At 46.9% G+C, this 17,219-nt stretch overlaps 2 protein-coding genes and 1 long non-coding RNA gene across 3 annotated transcripts in view; 1 reads left to right on the forward strand and 2 right to left on the reverse strand.

Annotated features, from left to right (window-relative positions):
• LOC126937204 (histone H3.3A) overlaps window positions 1-17,219 on the reverse strand; it is a 403,313-nt gene that overhangs the window by 289,778 nt on the left and 96,316 nt on the right. The window lies entirely within an intron of this gene.
• SRP9 (signal recognition particle 9) overlaps window positions 1-17,219 on the reverse strand; it is a 38,472-nt gene that overhangs the window by 13,464 nt on the left and 7,789 nt on the right. The window lies entirely within an intron of this gene.
• LOC126937247 (uncharacterized) lies at window positions 52-16,783 on the forward strand. Its single transcript, XR_007719692.1, has 2 exons — window positions 52-686; window positions 13,194-16,783. It is a non-coding gene; the product is annotated as an uncharacterized LOC126937247 (long non-coding RNA).

The raw sequence follows: 17,219 nt of genomic DNA on the forward strand, positions 1-17,219 counted from the left end.
GACAGCCCCGTCCACGCTCGCCCAATGGGCAGGAGGGATGTTGTCAGGGAGTGGGCGGAGCCCAGGGCGTGTGGCTCGGGAGCTGAGCGAGAGAAGTGGAGGGCAGGGCAACCAATGCCGGCTGCCACAGCACCCCCTGTAGGGCCGAATGAGCGGCGTCCGTCCCGCGGCACTCGGGTGAACCGCAGCTTCCTTCAACAAAGATTAAGCGACTCTGCGATAGGCGCTGCAGATACGAGGAAGGAGGCGACAGGGCCTAGCTGTCACACAGCTTGGTGAAGAAGCCAGGAGACATAAACACAAGAGTGCAACGGAAAACTTTATATGATAAACATTTATGTCGGGTTAGTGAAGCGCAAAGGAAGAACGATCACTTGTGGGTGGGCGGAGGCTCACAGAAGCGGCGCAAGCTCAACAGGTGGGCAAGGAAGAGCAGAACGCGTAGACCCATTTTAGATCTGCAGTGTATGTCAGATGACTGGTGTTTAGGAGATGAGGAAGAAGCCATATAATCACTTATGCAAGGATAAGAAATCTGATCCTCCAAGCAGGAGGATCGCTTGAGCCCAGGAGTTCGAGGCTGCAGTGAGCCATGATCGCGCTACGCACCCAGCTTGGGCATCAGAGCAAGACACTGTCGCAAAAGTGAAAAAAAAATAAAGAAGATGGCCTGAAGGGGACACCAGGTAAAGAGTATTATATTTTGAGATGGAAAGATTTTGTGCATGTTTATAACTTTTAGAGAAGGACACAGATAGAAAAATCAGGCTGGGCGCGGTTGCTCACGCCTGTAATCCCAGCACTTTGGGAGACCGAGGCGGGTGGATCACAAGGTCAGGATATCGAGACCATCCTGGCTAACACGGTGAAACCCCGTCTCTACTAAAAATGCAAAAAATTAGCCGGGCGTGGTGGCGGGCGCCTGTGGTCCCAGCTACTCAGGAGGCTGAGGAAGGAGAATGGGGTGAACCCGGGAGGCGGAGCTTGCAGTGAGCCGAGATTGGGCCACTGCACTCCAGCCTGGGCAACAGAGCGAGACTCCATCTAAAAAAAAAAGAAAGAAAGAAACTCAAAAGCAGTATGTGAAGTAGAGTAGAAAGCTGAAACTGGAGATCATATCTGGGAATAGCCCCAACTGGGGTCTGTCTCCAGCAACACCCAGAAGCTTGGGTTTTGGACTGGAAAAGACGGATATTAGGGATTTATAGGGTACATGAGGAAGAAGAACAAAGGACTAAGAATGTTAAAGGTATTGGTAAGAGAGTGACTGAACTGATAAATTATGGGATCCATGCTAGATAGATGGTAATTAATTGGGTCAAAAGAGAGAAACTAAGAAACCAGAATTAAAGGAAATCTGAATTCAATATAACAGGAAATAAGAAATTTTAGTCAGATTGGATATTGGGGTTTAACATTTTACAGTAGCAATAGTCACTGGTGAGGCTGGGTTGTCCACACAAAATTAAAGTCTTGTATGAGTAAGAAAGGGAATAAGATGAAGGAGAAGGCTATGAGCCAGGGACCCAAATCCTCAGTTAATGAGAAGTGTGTGTGCGTGTGTGTGTGTGTGTGTGTGTGTGTGTGTGTGTGTGTTTTGAGGGACGCTATAAAGAGCAATGAGCAGAGGCAGAGAGAGCAGAGTTGGGCAGAATGACCCCAGGTGTAGGGGTTTTTCCCTAAAGATGAAAACAATGGAAGTTAAGACAATGCCAACTTTGCCTTCTGTCACAAGGAACATAAGAGATCAGTTTCAATTCAATTGTCACAAGGAACATAAGAGATCAGTTTCAATTCAATTCAGCAAAAAATAAAACAAATGTCCACCCTGGACAAACACCAGGAGCTGGGCTAGGCATTAGAGACCCAGCAGTGAACAAGACAGGCCCAGTCCCTGCCTCATAGTATGGAGAGAATGACAGTAAAGAACAGATTTCCATTGTGAGGGTCCCCATCACTGTGAGTTCCAGCATCTCCAAGCGTAGCCCAGCCTTAGCCCCTACAGAGGCAGAGAAATCAAGATGAGGAAGAAGTTATGGGAATTGCCCTTGATTATGTGAATGTCCCCAGTCACACTACAATGCATTCTTTTTTGAAAAATTTAATTTTAGGTTCAGGGGGTACATGTACATGTTTGTTACATGGGTATATTGCATACTGGTGGGGATTAGGCTTCTAGTGTACCCATCACCCAAATAGTAAACATTGTACCCAATCAGTACTTTTTTAACCCTTTCCATCTTCCCACCCTCCCCTTTTGGAGTCCCCAGTGTCCATTATTTCTCTCTTTATGTTGATGTGTATCCGTATTCATCCATTCTCATACTGTTATAAAGAACTACCTGAGACTGGGTAATTTATGAAGAAAAGAGGTTTAACTGAACTCACAGTTCTGCAGGCTGTACAGAAGGCATGACTGCAGAGGCCTCAGGAAACTTAACAATCATGGCAGAAGGGCCAAATCAAGGGCTTAGAAGCAAGCACTTCTTCACATGGCAGCAGGAGAGAGAGAGAGAGAGAGAGAGAAGGGGGAAGTGCTACACAATTTTAAACAACTAGATCTTGTGAGAACTCACTATCACAAGAACAGCAAGGGGGAAATCCACCCCCATGATCCAATCACCTCCCACCAGGTCCCTCCCCCAACACTGGGAATTAGAGTTCAACATGAGATTTGGGTGAGGACACAGAGCCAAACCATACAAGTGCCCATTGTTTAGCTCCCACTTATCAGTGAGAACATGCTGTATCTGGTTTTCTGTTTCTACAGTAGTTCACTTAGGATAATGGCCTCCAGCTCTATCTGTGTTGCTACAAAGGACATGATTTCATTCTTTTTTTTTTTTTAATGGCTGCCGGATGCATCCTTTAAACTAGGTTATTCCTTTCCTGCTGTGGCTTCTGAAAGGCTATCAGAGAGTGTCCTTTATAAATTGCTCACACATGCACAATGTCAGAAAAGAAAAAATTTCTTTCATTCCCAGTCAAGGAGATCAGGGCCTCTGTACCCTTTGTGGTTATTCTTTCTGCTTCATTTTCACACACGTATCTTCTTTGAGCTTTCAAACAACTCTGCCAGGGTGGTCCGTGAGCCTCATTACAATTGCAAAAATCTGAAAAGCTCTGGAAAACAAAAGTATCATGGTAACTCCATTAGTAGAAAACGACCTGACCTCAAGTAAGGTTGCTTAGTCTTTATTTGTTTCACTTGGTGTGTTTGGTTCCAGGGTGGGGCCCAGACTCTGCTGGTGGTATTATGTAATATACCTTATGTGCACTGTTTCACCTTTCTAGAACCCAAAAGGCTGCGAATTCTGAAATTCGGGTGGCCTCAAGGATTTCGGACAAGGGATTATAGTCCTGTACCACTCTCCTTTACAGGTGATGAAGAAACCAAACCTGAAAAATAAGTGACACTAAACAAATTGGCCCCAGACTTTGCTCCGGATTGTCCAGCAAATGGCAGAAGCCAGTGGATGTTAATCATAACCGGAAGTGACAGGATTAATTTTGATTTTTAGAAAATGTAACTAGTAGGCCGGGCGCAGTGGCTCACGCCTGTAATCCCAGCACTTTGGGAGGCCGAGGTGGGCGGATCATGAGGTCAGGAGATCGAGACCATCCTGGCTAACATGGTGAAACCCCGTCTCTACTAAAAATACAAAAAAAATTAGCCGGGCGTGTTGGCAGGCGCCTGTAGTCCCAGCTACTCAGGAGGCTGAGGCAGGAGAATGGCGTGAACCCGGGAGGCAGAGCTTGCAGTGAGCCGAGATCGTGCCACTGCACTCCAGCCTGGGTGACAAAGCGAGACTCCGTCTCAAACAAAAAAAAAAAAAGAAAAAAAAAAGAAAATGTAACTAGTAGCAATGCAGAAGCTAGATGGGTAGAGCAGAGCCTGGGTTCAGGGTCAAAACCAAAACCCTTGCACTTTTCCTTATGTTCACTGCCTCCCACGATTGTGTTCATGTCTTTGCCTCCCATTCCTGATCCCATTTCCACTGTATCTACCCTTTCACCCCAAAGTTGCTTTCATGAGTTCACCAACTGACTATTATATTACCCACTCCAGCAGACATCTCTCAATCCTTTGTGACTAGATTATTCAGCTGTATTTGAGGCCACTGGCCACACTCTAATCCCGAAAACTTCCCAGACCCGTGACTTTTTGGGCCCCATTCTTTCTTGCTCCTCTCTGACTTCTGCTTTGGCTCTGTCCTGGCCTCTTCTGCCGCCTCAGCCCAATCCCTGGTTCTTCAGGATTGGGATCCCAAGACACCAGCCTCTGGTTTTCACCCTCTCTAGTTCTTCCTGGACAATAAATACCCTTAGAGTTTTAACCCCAACCTGCATGCTATGAGGCTCCTGGATTCCTCTTCGTCCAGGCTTCCTCCCTGAGCTTCAGATTCATATATCCCACTGCCTGCCTGGTCCAGAGCTAACCCCAGAGTTGAATTGTGGAAGGTGAAAACAATTTCTCACCAAATCAAAATTTCTAAGCTGTAAGTGCGATGTCTCTTAAAAGAACAAAACAAAAACAAACAAAAAACTTATTTTATTATTACCGTTGGCAAATTATTAGTAACTCATGCATATTCGACTACCAGAATTCAGTTAACTGTGTATGGCAGACGTTTTATAGGCCAGTCATTGTGCTAGGCAACGCAATTTACAAGCTAGTGAGGTCGGGGCGGAGATAATAAGGCAAGTTCACAAATACCAATAGCTGAAGCTGGAGAGCGTGTCACAGCCAGGGAGGGAGCAGTCTAATCCCTGTGTTCACTTCCCCTCCCTTTACATCCTGTTCTGTATCTTCCCAAAGGTCTACGGAGGCATGCAAGAGGAGGAAGGTTTGGTGGTTGTTAAAGAGGAATGACTGTTTTTGAACTCTTTCTTTTGCTTAAGTTTTGGTGCCTCTTTGTTTTCCTCAGTTGTCTTCTAAAAACAATTAACACTGTAGCTGCTTTAGACTAAGAACAAATATAGGTTCTTAAATGGATTCTTATATTAATAATCATAATACTAATCCAAAGTGCTGCTGGCTTGCCAGGAAAGTGTGTCATGTTTATTTTCACTTATTAAATATGTATTGACCCCACTATATGCCAAGAGTAAAAGAAGACATTGTTCCTCTTGTACTTCCCAGGTTTCATGGATTCAATGCAAGGCAGTCAGGGTAAAACGAACCTGGTAAGAGAAGCCAACCAAGAAACCGGTTTGCCCAGGAGGTTGTGTCCCAGATAGGGAGAGAAGAAAACCTGAGGGAGTCCTGACACCAACGTGGGTCTGGGGCAGCTTTGACTCAGTGTCCAGTGGAGGGCAGTGGTGTGCAGACAGTCACACAGAGACAGCCAACCTGGAGGGCCGACTCCAGCCTTTCGGAAGGAAATGGTCCCCCATTCAGTACATCAGTACATACACCCAGCTTAGCTGAAAACATGTTGGTGGATTTGTTTACTTTTTGCTAAATCTCAACACTTCCTTTCACAAGGGCTCTCATTTGATTGCCAGGAATCTCCAATCCAGTTTAATTTATTAATTCCTTATTGAGCACCTAATCCGGGCCTGTCACCCTACCAGGGTTGCTACAGTGACTACAAAGATGTACACAAGAAGCTTACAAGTAAGCAGAGGAGGGTGCAGGGATTAGGCAAGTTTACAAATAATCAAAACTGAAGGCAGAAATAAGCACAGATGAAGCACGTACCATAACAGGGCACAGTACACTTGGGTTTCAGAGAGGCCTAACCATTTCCTACCCTCATAGCTGTTTGGGGAAATCAGGAAGTAAACCAATTACAAGATAGAACAATATAAAATGTCACTGTATGAAATGCCGAAAAATGTTCTTCCTTGTGTATCTGTGGGAGCAGCCCAGAGCTGACCCCTAGGGATCCACATTCAGCACTCCCTAGGGGATTCTGATCAGAAGCCCTGGAGCAAGGATTGCAGCTGGGGTGGTGGCTGGGGCTGAGAAAGGTGGGGAGGGAAGGGCAAAGAGGGCAGAGGTAGAAGTCTACCTAAGAAGGTTGGGCATTGTGGCTTACGCCTATAATCCCAGCACTTTGGGAGGCCTAGGTGGGTGGATCACTTGAGGCCAGGAGTTCAAGACCAGCCTGACAAACATGGTGAAACCCTGTCTCTACCAAAAATACAAAACTTAGCCAGGTGTTGTGGCGTGCACCTGTAATCCCAGCTACTCTTGGGAGGCTCAGGCATGACAATCGCTTGAACCTGGGGGGCAGAGGTTACAGTGAGCTGAGATCATACCACTGTATTCCAGCCTGGGTGATACAGCAAGACTCCATCTCAAAAAAAAAAAAAAAAAAAAAAAGTCAACCTAAGAAATATAGTCCCTGTATTTCTACTAGAGGCTCAAGAGACCTCTAGACCAAAGACTGTACTAGCACCCTCATGCCATCCCTACCTACTAAGGCATCCCCCAGGGACATCTCAGAGTTCCTGGAGGCTTCTGTCACTGCCCCGGTTGCAACCCACTCCAAGAATGCGAACATTTCTATACTTTGGGTAGGTAATGATCCCTTTTAGGTGAAACAGATTTCAAGCAGAAAAAACACTTCAAAAAAACAACAGAGGGAAAAAATCTTGTTTTTTTTCCCAAGGATGTTGAGAGAGAACAGGCCCAGATTGAACCTTGGGTATCGCAAAGGCCACCCTCAATGCTGCCTCCTCTGGGGGAAGCTGGGTCAGGCCAGGTCACACACTGTCCAACCTCAGCGGCTGGCTGTTCTAGAGACCAGAGGCCAAAGGTGGGGGCACTGAGATTCCTGAGGTTCCTGGCTTGTCAGTTTCATCTGAAACTGATTAAAACGAAATGCAAACCCATATGGCTGGGAAGAAAAGGTCAAGATTTTGCTCCCACCCCCCACCTCCTTCTTTGCCCTCCCCCTCCTCCCCTCCCTCCCTAGTCCTCAGCATGCAGCTCTCTGGCTGAATCCCATCACAGCTCCGATTTCCCCTTCACCCGGGCAGCCCTGCACTGAACAGAAACTCCGCAGAATGGCCCCATTGTAGACCAGACAAGCCAAAATAGCAGCATCTTCTGTTCTCCGCCTTTGGGAGATTCACTTAAAATCCCAAAGTCCCAGATGTGGATGACAATGGAAGCTGTTGTTGCAAATTAGTGATCCTGGAACAGCTGAGAGGCAGGTAGTCAGAAAGCAGCCAGTATGGGGAGTTGGGCTGTGAAGAGAGAGAGAACAATTATGCAGTCACTCCATTAACCCAATTAGCAAATACTGGCAGGAATTCTGTTAATCGACAAAGAAGCACGGTAGGGAAGGTGAGAAAGGGGGACAGCGACCTGGGTGGGGGTGCTGCAGGGGGAAGAGGGGTGCAATGGGGCTGGGGAGGAAGAATTGCTGCTAGGATGAAAGGGCCAGGAATAAAACTTAAGCTAGGCTGGCGTGGTGGCTCACGCCTGTAATCCCAGCACTTTGGGAGGCCGAAGCAGGTGGATCCCCTGAGGTCAGGGGTTTGAGACCGGCCTGACCAACATGAAGCAACCCCATCTCTACTAAAAATACAAAAAATTAGCCGGGCGTGGTGGCACATGCCTGTAATCCCAGCTACTCGAGAGGCTGAGGCAGGAGAATTGCTTGAACCTGGGAGGCGGAGCTTGCAGTGAGCCGAGATCGCGCCACTGCACTCCAGCCTGGGCGACAGAGCGAGACTCCGTCTCAAAAAAAAAAAAAAAAAAAAAAAAAAAAAAAAAATACAAAAACAAACAAAAAGCTTCAGCTATTTCTATGCTGGCAAAGGTTATTTTTATCATTTTTTAAATGTTCTTTTTTTTTTTTTTTTTAAACCATGCCCTGGAGCATTTGGATGAACAGTGTTTGCATTAATTAATAAATCAGATGACATCTCCACTCAGCAGAGGGCTTTGGTGTAGAAAAGCTCCTGGTGGCCTGCAGAATGGTGATTGTGGAATCTTGATTGATCACAGCTGTCACGTCATCAGTCTTGCAGTCCAGCATGGCGCAAGGACTAACTTAGGTTTTGTAGAGGTTGTGGGGAGGACACAACATGAATAAGGTAATGTCTGCATATACCACTCACTATAATAAGTGGTGTTTATGATCAAGTCCCAAAATTCTGCTGAGCCTCTGCTCAGATTCATTGGGACTGGTTAATTGGGGGGTGGCAATTAGGGAAAGCTGCAGAAAGGAGCTGGATTTGGGAAACAAAGGTCAGATGATGACTAATGGAATGGTCAGGCTTTCAGATACAATGTGGGCATGAGAAAAGGCCAAGAAGACAAGCTTTTAGGAAGCAGATGCAGCCCTTCTCCAGGGGGAAGTTGGGGGTGGGATTATGGCAGAGATGTCTAAGATGACTGTTTGAGAAAGAAGGCACTGGAGTCGGCAGTGAGGACTGGAACATGGTGTGGAAGGTCCTCCCACCTCCCTGTCTCGACTTAATTTTTTTGTTTAGAGGCCACAGGGTTAGGGACTGGCCTGGGAGCTTAGTGTGGCACCTGGGGCTGCAAGAGCCAGCATGCTGATAACTACAGCTTTCTTGCAGTAAGTAAAGGGAGAAAGGGTTTGAGACCTACCAGATCTCAGCGCCCTCAGCTGGAAACTGTGGGAGGACAGATGGAGAATATAAGCCCAGAGAGGAGAGTGAAACCATAACCAATTAGGTGCCTGTCCTGGATCCTTCCCGACTCAGACCTGAGAGCCATTGTTCCCAGCTCCCCTGGCTTATCACTCCATTATCACTTTCTCTACCCAATTTCTCTGCTTTGCTCTTATTCTCTTCTCACCTTATCCAGCTTTCCAGTCACTGTGAGAGAGAAAAATTGTAAAACTTGTAAAGGTTTTGTTTTTAGTGCACAGATGAGGTGCACTGCGTTTCTTGTTTGACCAGTTGCAAGCCTGGTGTGTCTGCTTGCTCAATCTCCAGCTATTTTGCTGCCCCTTATGGTTGGTGCCTGTCATCAGGGTGCAGGGCCGGGGAGGGCAGGCACTGGCCTTTGTGACCTAATACCTCTGACAGGACCATGCAGATGGTCCTGCTCAGTGGATATTTGCTGATGACCAAGATGACAACAGATGGAGAAGATGCCCTCCAAAGATTTAAGAAAATATTCTTTAATTGCTGACGGATAGAATTTCTGTATCCCCAGAGATGTTGTCTCAGGGCATATGTGTTGAGATCTGTGGAACTGTCTGTGCGTAGGGGTGAGGGCTGGCTTGGCTTCTGCGCCTTCTTCTGGGTATGGGTCAACAACAGCCTCATAGGCACTACCTTTCTCCTCACATTCCAGTTTGAAACCACTCAGGCCCCTGGAAGCCCCTTTCTCCGCACAAGGCTGGGATCATGTTTGTGCATGAACTGTTGGGTATTCTATACCCCCTCTGCGCCTCATCACACAATACCTCCCTGTTCTCAAAGCACCAGCCCAAAGTCACTCCAGCTTCTCAAGTTTCATAACTGCCCAGCAAACTGCACCTGGTCCTTCTTCCCCTGGGGCTGCAAGGTTGGAGGCCGAGTGGATGGCCACCTGGTTTTCCCCACTTCTGCTCACAAAAGTCCAGGCCCCCTAGGTGACTGGGGTTTTGAAGACTCATTCTTGTGCAAGTCAGAGAGAGCCTCTGTGGCTCAGGACATCTTTCAGGAGGAAGCTACCTCTTGCTCCATGCAGGAAGAGGTGAATCAGGTCTCAGGCTCACCTGTGGGCAGAAGTAGGAAAGCTACTTTGGAGTGCAAGGAAGTAGGGATCAGCAGCAGCGTGGTGCCCTGAGAGCCCCCAGCCCCGACCTAGAGTATCCCTGACCTACCTCCCAGCTACACTCAGCTGTGAAGCACACGCTGAGCTGTAGGCCAGCCCTGACCTTGGAGCTTCCACCACAAGCACAAACAGGCCTTTAAAAAGCTTCCTAACTTCCTGGGGTGGGGGTGGCTGGGGCCAGTGTGTTGATTGCCGTTGTGTCATTTTCTGGTGTGGTTCCAGGTGGCTGGCGCCACCACTTCTCCTCCATCCAGATGCTGAGGCCAAGGGGGCGAGTTGCTTTGAAGCTCCCGGCGCTGACCTCTTGTGCCCCGTCTTGGTGTTGGGAAGCCTCACAGCTGTTCTGGGCCCACAGAGCCTTCTCCTCGTTGACTTGGGGCTTTTTGGATCAGGGTGTTGGTGAAGCAGAGTTTTGGCAAGAGCCTTGGCAGCTGCTGCCAGAAAAGAGGCTGAGGGAAGATAATTAGACCTGGTAATTGGTTGCTTTTTAGCGACTGTGGCTGGGAGAAGACACTGGAAAGCTGTCCTCCAGGACCAAGGCTAAACTGTCCCCATGCTAGGGGGAAATGCTGGACCCCAGCTAGTCCTGCATGTCCCATCACATCTTACCTGACACATCTATCTGGCTGTGAAATGATTCTTGAATCCCATCCCACCCGCACAAAGCAATGCAGGTTTACCTCGCCTGTGTTCATGCTCTGTTATACCCAAGCCTGGGACCAGGCATCTAAAAACTTTGAATCCAGAGGTAACCTTTAGATGGAGTTGCTCAACTCTGGCTGCTCCAGAAAGATACTATGGGGCTTACTGTGAAGGACTTCATTAAAGGCTTTTTGTTTTTGGACAGAGCTGACTCATCATTTCCCCAAGATAAGTTTGCTTCTGGGCAGTTTCCAGGCTCCCATCCCTCCAGTTGGCCATTTTGCCAGACCAGATGGCTCATATTAGATCTCAATTTACAACTTGCCACCCCTTGTGGGTATGTGTTCTGGATTTGTCCCAGCCTGAGCAGCTGATTCACTCGGACGTTCTGGGAAGCCCTTACTGTTTGATTCCACCTCACCATAGATGCTGTCCGTGGGTCTGATTTCCAGTTTCTGTGGGAATCCTGTTGACCTAAACCCCGACATGAAAGTGTAGCCCTGGGAGCCTAAAGATGGACCTCAGGCGGGGTCCCCAGCAGCTCTGCATTGGGTACTTGAGAGCTGGCACTGCCTTTGGGAGAGCTGATCACTCAAAGTCTATCAAAGGATGGACTAGATTGGAATCAAGAATCTGCTTTTGTGGCTATGTAATATCTTGGAGAAAAGCAGAAGAAAGAATGGAGGAACAGTTTGAGTTCTGCGATTTTAGGTTTAAACAGGGTGGCCTTTCTGCTGGCGTCCCTCCTGACCAGTTATTCATGCATTTGTTCAGATGCATGAATAGATGGTTATTGAGCATATACTCTGTGCCAAATGTAATGCCTACGGCTCAGGAATAAGGATCAAAGGACAGTTTTTGTCTTCAAAGGACTTACTGACTGATCTCTGAGATAGGCAGGTGCTCACAACAAAGTGAAAGTCAGTATAGTACAGCGATCAAGAATCCAGACCCGGAACCAGACTGGCTGGATTCGTATTCCTGCTCTGCCACTTATGAGTGGTGTACCTTTGGGCATATTTGCTAACCACTACATGCATCAGTTTCCTCGTCTATAGAATGGGAATAATATTGATACCTACCTCAGTGTTTTATGAGGATTAAACTAGTTCATAGACTTCAATTACTTAGAACTGTTCCTGGGAATAGTGAGGATGGTATACATTAGGGAAATTTTTAAAGCTATAGGCCAGGCACAGTGGCTCGTGTCTGTAATCCCAGCACTTTAGGAGGCTGAAGCAGGAGGATTGCTTGAGCCCAGGAGTTTGAGACCAGCCTGGGCAACATAGCAAGACCTCATCTTTACAAAAAATAAAAATTAACCAGACATGGTGGCATTTGCCTGTAGTCCTACCTATTTGGGAGGTCGAGGTGGGAGGATCATTTGAGCCCAGGAGATAGAGGCTGCAATGACTTGTGATTGTGCCACTGGACTCCAGCATGGTCAATAGCGAGAACTGTCTCAATAAAGTAAAATTGCCCTGGCGTGGTGGATCACACCTGTAATCTTAACACTTTGAGAGGCTAATGGGGGAGGATTGCTTGAGCCCAGGAGTTCGAGACCAGCCTGGGTAACATAATGAGACCCTGTCTCTACAAAAAATAAAATAATAGGCCAGGCACGGTGGCTCACGCCTGTAATCCCAGCATTTAGGGAGGCCGAGGTGGGCGGATCACGAGGTCAGGAAATCAAGACCATCCTGGCTAACATGGTGAAACCCCATCTTTACTAAAAATACAAAAAATTAGCTGGGCGTGGTGGCGGGCATCTGTAGTCCCAGCTACTAGGGAAGCTGAGACGGGAGAATGGCGTGAACCCGGGAGGTGGAGCTTGCAGTGAGCCGAGATTATGCCACTGCACTCCAGCCTGGGCAACAGAGCGAGACTTCATCTCAAAAATAAAAATAAAATAAAATAAAATAAAACAATTAGCCAGACATGGTGGCACACTCCTGTAGTCTCAGCTGTTCAGGAGGCTGAGGTGGGAGAATTACTTGAGCCTGGCAGGTAGAGGCTGCAGTGAGCCAGGATCGTGCTGTGCACTGGTCTCACAGAGTGAGACTCTGTCTCTAAAATAAAATAAAATAAAATAAAATAAAACAAAACAAAGCTACAGCTCCACAGGGAGCAAAGGACTTAAGAGGAAGGGGTCATATAGAAAACCCAGGAATCTGGGATTCTGGCATTTATTGCCAGGAAAGCTGAATTTGAGTTTAGAGTCCACTACAATATATTTATTTGATTTTGAATAATTACAACCTTGATTTGCTTCTTAGTAAGGTAGAAAGAGTAGTATCTTCCTTTCCAACCTCATTGGGAAAAAAGAAGAGAAACCAAAATTTGTATCTATTATGTACTATATGGCTTTATTCTGAGAATTGAGAGAAATAACATATTTTAAGTGTATGTAATTTTTTTTTTTTTTTTTTTGAGATGGAGTCTCGTTCTGTTGCCCAGGCTGGAGTGCAGTGGTGTGATCTTGGCTCACTGCGAGCTCTACCTCCTGGGTTCATGCCATTCTCCTGCTTCAGCCTTCCGAGTAGCTGGGACTACAGGTACCCACCACCACGCCCAGCTAATTTCTTTGTATTTTTAGTAGAGATGGGGTTTCACCATGTTAGCCAGGATGGTCTCTATCTCCTGACCTAGTGATCCGCCCGCCTCCCAAAATGTTGGGATTACAGGCGTGAGCCACTGTGCCTGGCCAAGTGTATGTAAATTTTCAAAATGCATTGTAAACTGTAAGGTGAACCACAAGATAATCATGATTTTCTCCCTGCTCTCTCCTGTCCCCCAGGTCGAGCATGTGGATAACTGAGAGATGATGAAAAAGGCAGGCACTCTGGGCTGACTTTCATTATAAATAGTAGGTACAGCTGTGGTACTGTTTTGCCTCCATGCAATTCTCCATGTTTTCCATGTTATTTAGTTCCTGATTACTAAAGCTTTGAGGCCCCAGAGGAGGCTGGTGATTTCCTTTAGAAAGAGGAACTGGGAGCAGCAAGAATCACAGTGAGATGTGCTAAGCTTTTCAGAGGAAAAGTTCATGGATGATGCATTTGACATGATGAGCACAAACATTTCCCAGCGCAGACTCAGGTCCTTCCAGGTCTGAAGGAGCTGAGTTCCCAGCTCCTGTGAGCCTGACTGTGTGTCAGGGCTTCTGTAAGGCAGGTCCTGCATATAGTGTAAGCTTATAAATGGAAGTGAGTGAGGGGATGGCAGGTGCGATGGGGAATGCCAGCCTTGCTGTTTGCTCACAATCACAAGGAGTTTACACTTGTTTGGGAGACTTCTTGGCAAGGTTGCAGAGCTCACCACTAAGATTAAGGGCCGGCTGGCCAGGCAACAGTAGAGGGGAGGAGGAAGTTTGCAACAGGGCGAGCAGGCAGCATTTGGGCCTGTTTGGGAGACTGGCCAACAGTAACGGGATTACCATCCGCTGCCCTGATATCTGCCAGGAAATTGTGAAATGAAATTTCAAGGACCCTACCACAGAGTCAGAGAGTGTGTGGGATGACTTGACTGAAAGCAAGAATCCTTGGGGAAAAAGGTCCAGTTTCCTGGTGTTCCATTTGCCTCTTTGCAGGACAGAAGCTCTGCCAATTCCCTGGCTCTCTTCTCAGCCTCTCCCAGGCCTCTGACAACCCTAGACTCTAAGGTCGAGAAGGGAACTACCTCGGAGACTTTTATCCAACTCTCTCAATAAATGGAGGAAAACAGCTATGATTCTGCCTGATGACTTAACCAATCTGAGCCTCAATATTCTCAGCTCATCTTACAAGGCTCTTATGAGGAGCAGTTGAAACAATGCATGTGGAAATTCTTTGTAAACTGTAAAGTGATTTAAATGGGGCCGGGGGTGGTGGTTCACGCCTGTAATCCCAGCACTTTGGGAGGCCAAGGCAGGCAGATCACCTGAGGTCAGCAGTTTGAAACCAGCCTGGCCAACATGGTGAAACCCCATCTCTACTAAAATTACAAAAATTAGCTGGCCTGTGGTGGCACATGCCTGTAATCCCAGCTACTCAGGGGGCTGAGGCGGGAGAATCACTTGAACCTGGGAGGTGGAGATTGCAGTGAGCCAAGATTGTGCCACCGCACTCCAGCCTGGGCCACAGAGGGAGACCATGTCTCAAAAAATAATAAAAAAAAAAAAAAAAAAAAAAAAGCCAGGCATGGTGGCCTCATGCCTGTAATCCCAGCACTTTGGGAGGCCGAGGTTGGCGGATCACCTGAGGTCAGGAGTTCGAGACCAGCCTGGGCAACATGGTGAAACCCCATCTCTACTAAAAATATAAAAATTAGCGGGGCATAGTGGGGCAGGCCTGTAATCCCAGCTACTCAGGAGGCTGAGGCAGGGGAATCACTTGAACTTGGTAGTCGAAGATTGCAGTGAGCTGAGATTACGCCAGTGCACTCCAGCCTGGGCTTTGTGAGACTTTGTCTCTAAAAAAAAAGAAAAAAAAAAGTGCTTTAAATGGAAGGAATTGCTCCAGGTATAGAATCAAAAGCCCCGAGGGTAAGAGGAGCCAGTGGAGCCTTCGGGCCTGGCTATCCAGTTCTGCCAAGCTAGCTCTTCTACTGAAGACAGAGAGAAGGGATCTTTCCCACAGACCTTCTTTCTGGCTCTGTCTAATACGAGCCTCCCAGGGTCTCATTGGTGTTCTGGGTTCCTTAACAAAAAGGAGTCTGCAAAGATCACAGAGCTGACTGGTTTTCTTCTCTGGACAATGTCTACCGTGACTGCCCCCCTCTCCTGCCCCCACCACTGGTCTTCTGAACAGCATGGCAGCTCCCCAGTCCGGGGACCCATGGGGGGGGCCCTGTTTGCAGCAGGATTTGTGTTAATAGCACCACAGTGTCTTTACCTTTTATCTAGCAAGAGTGAGTAATCTATTTGGGATATTTAACAAAAACCAGACATTACCTCACTGGTGTCTTATCCAGAGCTGCTCTAGTCTTCCCATTAATTCCAGCAATTCGGGGTCTTTTGCCACGTTAAGCAGTATAGGGAGAAATCCATGGACTCTTTTTCTCTGGATAAAGGAAGCCACAGAAGGCACACATTTGAAAAGCCCTATTCTAGTATTTGTATTCAGAGCTGTTCTGTTTCCCAGTAAATGTCTGTTTTCTTCATTCTGAGAACACGGTAGAGGGATTAACCTTAGCCCATCCCCCAAACCATCCTGATTGGAATCGAGTTTCTCTGGCTGCCTCTTCCCTAAAGGTTATGAAGACTTTTATGTGTGAATTTCCAGACCTCAGAGGGAAGCATCGGTGTGGTTGCTGGGATCTATCGGCAGCAGACAGACCACCTCCTCTGAGGTAGATGGCTATTTTCCAACAGAGGTGTCAGAGATAATGACTTAAGTGGTCATATGCTTTGTAAGCAGCTGCCACGGGTACAGACTGAAGCAGTCGTCACCTGTCTCTCCCAGGTGCGGAAAAGCCTTCCTGCTTCCTGAAGAAGGACCTGCTGATCAGTCAGTAGTGGAATCACGCATGGGTCATCATCACATAGGAAGGACAGCAATTGTAATCCCAGGCCAGGCAATGCGATATCTGTGTTTTGCAGCAGAAAAATTGCAGCCTCATTAAAAACTTCCAAGTATCCCAAATCACCATCTATTAGGTGATATGAAAGAATAGTTGTTAATTTTGATGGAAATCATCATGATTGGCACATGGTGACTACATAAGAAAATGTCCTTAGTTGTATAGATGCTTAATGAAGTATGTAGGAGTGAAATGACATGCAATCTGGGATTACTTTAAAATATGTTGGCAGAAATGTAAGAAAAAAAAAGAGAGAGATAAGGCAAATATAGCAAAATCTTGTTACTTGTTGGGTCTGGGTAACAGACAATGTAGTTTCAATATATTGTTTTCTCAACTTTTGTGAGCAATTGAACATTTTCATAATTAAAAAAACTTGGCCCGGCATGGTGGCTCACGCCTGTAATCCTAGCACTTTGGGAGGCTAAGACGGGCAGATCACAAGGTCAGGAGTTCGAGACCAGCCTGGCCAACAGGGTGAAACACCGTCTCTAATAAAAATACAAAAATTAGCTGGGCATGGTGACGGGTGCCTGTAGTCCCAGCTACTCAGGAGGCTGAGGCAGGAGAATCGCTTGAACCCATGAGGCACTGCAGTGAGCTGAGATCGTGCCACTGCACTCCAGCCTGGGCAACAGAGCGAGACTGTATCAAAAAAGCAAAAACAAACAAAAAAAACTTAAAGGCACAGTAAATAGTGTTAGAAGACAAAGCATAGACTGGGAAAAGACGTTTAGAATACATGAAACTGACAAAGAATTCCTATCCAAAATACATAAAGAACCCCCGTAACTCAGTAAAAGAAAAAAAAAGAAAGAAAACAAAAAAGACCCTCAACCTCATAGAAACTAAGGACAAAGATTACAGTAAGCAATTTCATTCCCAGAAGGAGGGACCTGAATAAAAATGTCCAAACTCAGTGGTGATCAGATAAATGCAAATTAGAGGACAAGACAATAATTTATGCCTGTTGGATAAGGAAAAATTAGAAATCTGGCAAGATAAGTATTCGTGGAGATGTAGGGTGGAATTCATGCACTTAGAAAGCAATTTGGTATTATCTGTTAGAAATGTATATATCCAGGCCAGGTGGGATAGCTCACACCTGTAATCCTAGCACTTTGGGAGGCCAAGGCAGGCAGATCACTTGAGCTCAGGAGTTCGAGACCAGCCTGGGCAACAAGGCGAAATGCGGTGGCACATGCCTGTAGTCCCAGTTGCTAGGGAGTCTGAGGCTTGAGCTTGAGCTGGGGGGCTGAGGCTG

Source organism: Macaca thibetana, chromosome 1, assembly GCF_024542745.1.
Source record: "Macaca thibetana thibetana isolate TM-01 chromosome 1, ASM2454274v1, whole genome shotgun sequence".
NCBI lineage: Eukaryota > Metazoa > Chordata > Mammalia > Primates > Cercopithecidae > Macaca > Macaca thibetana.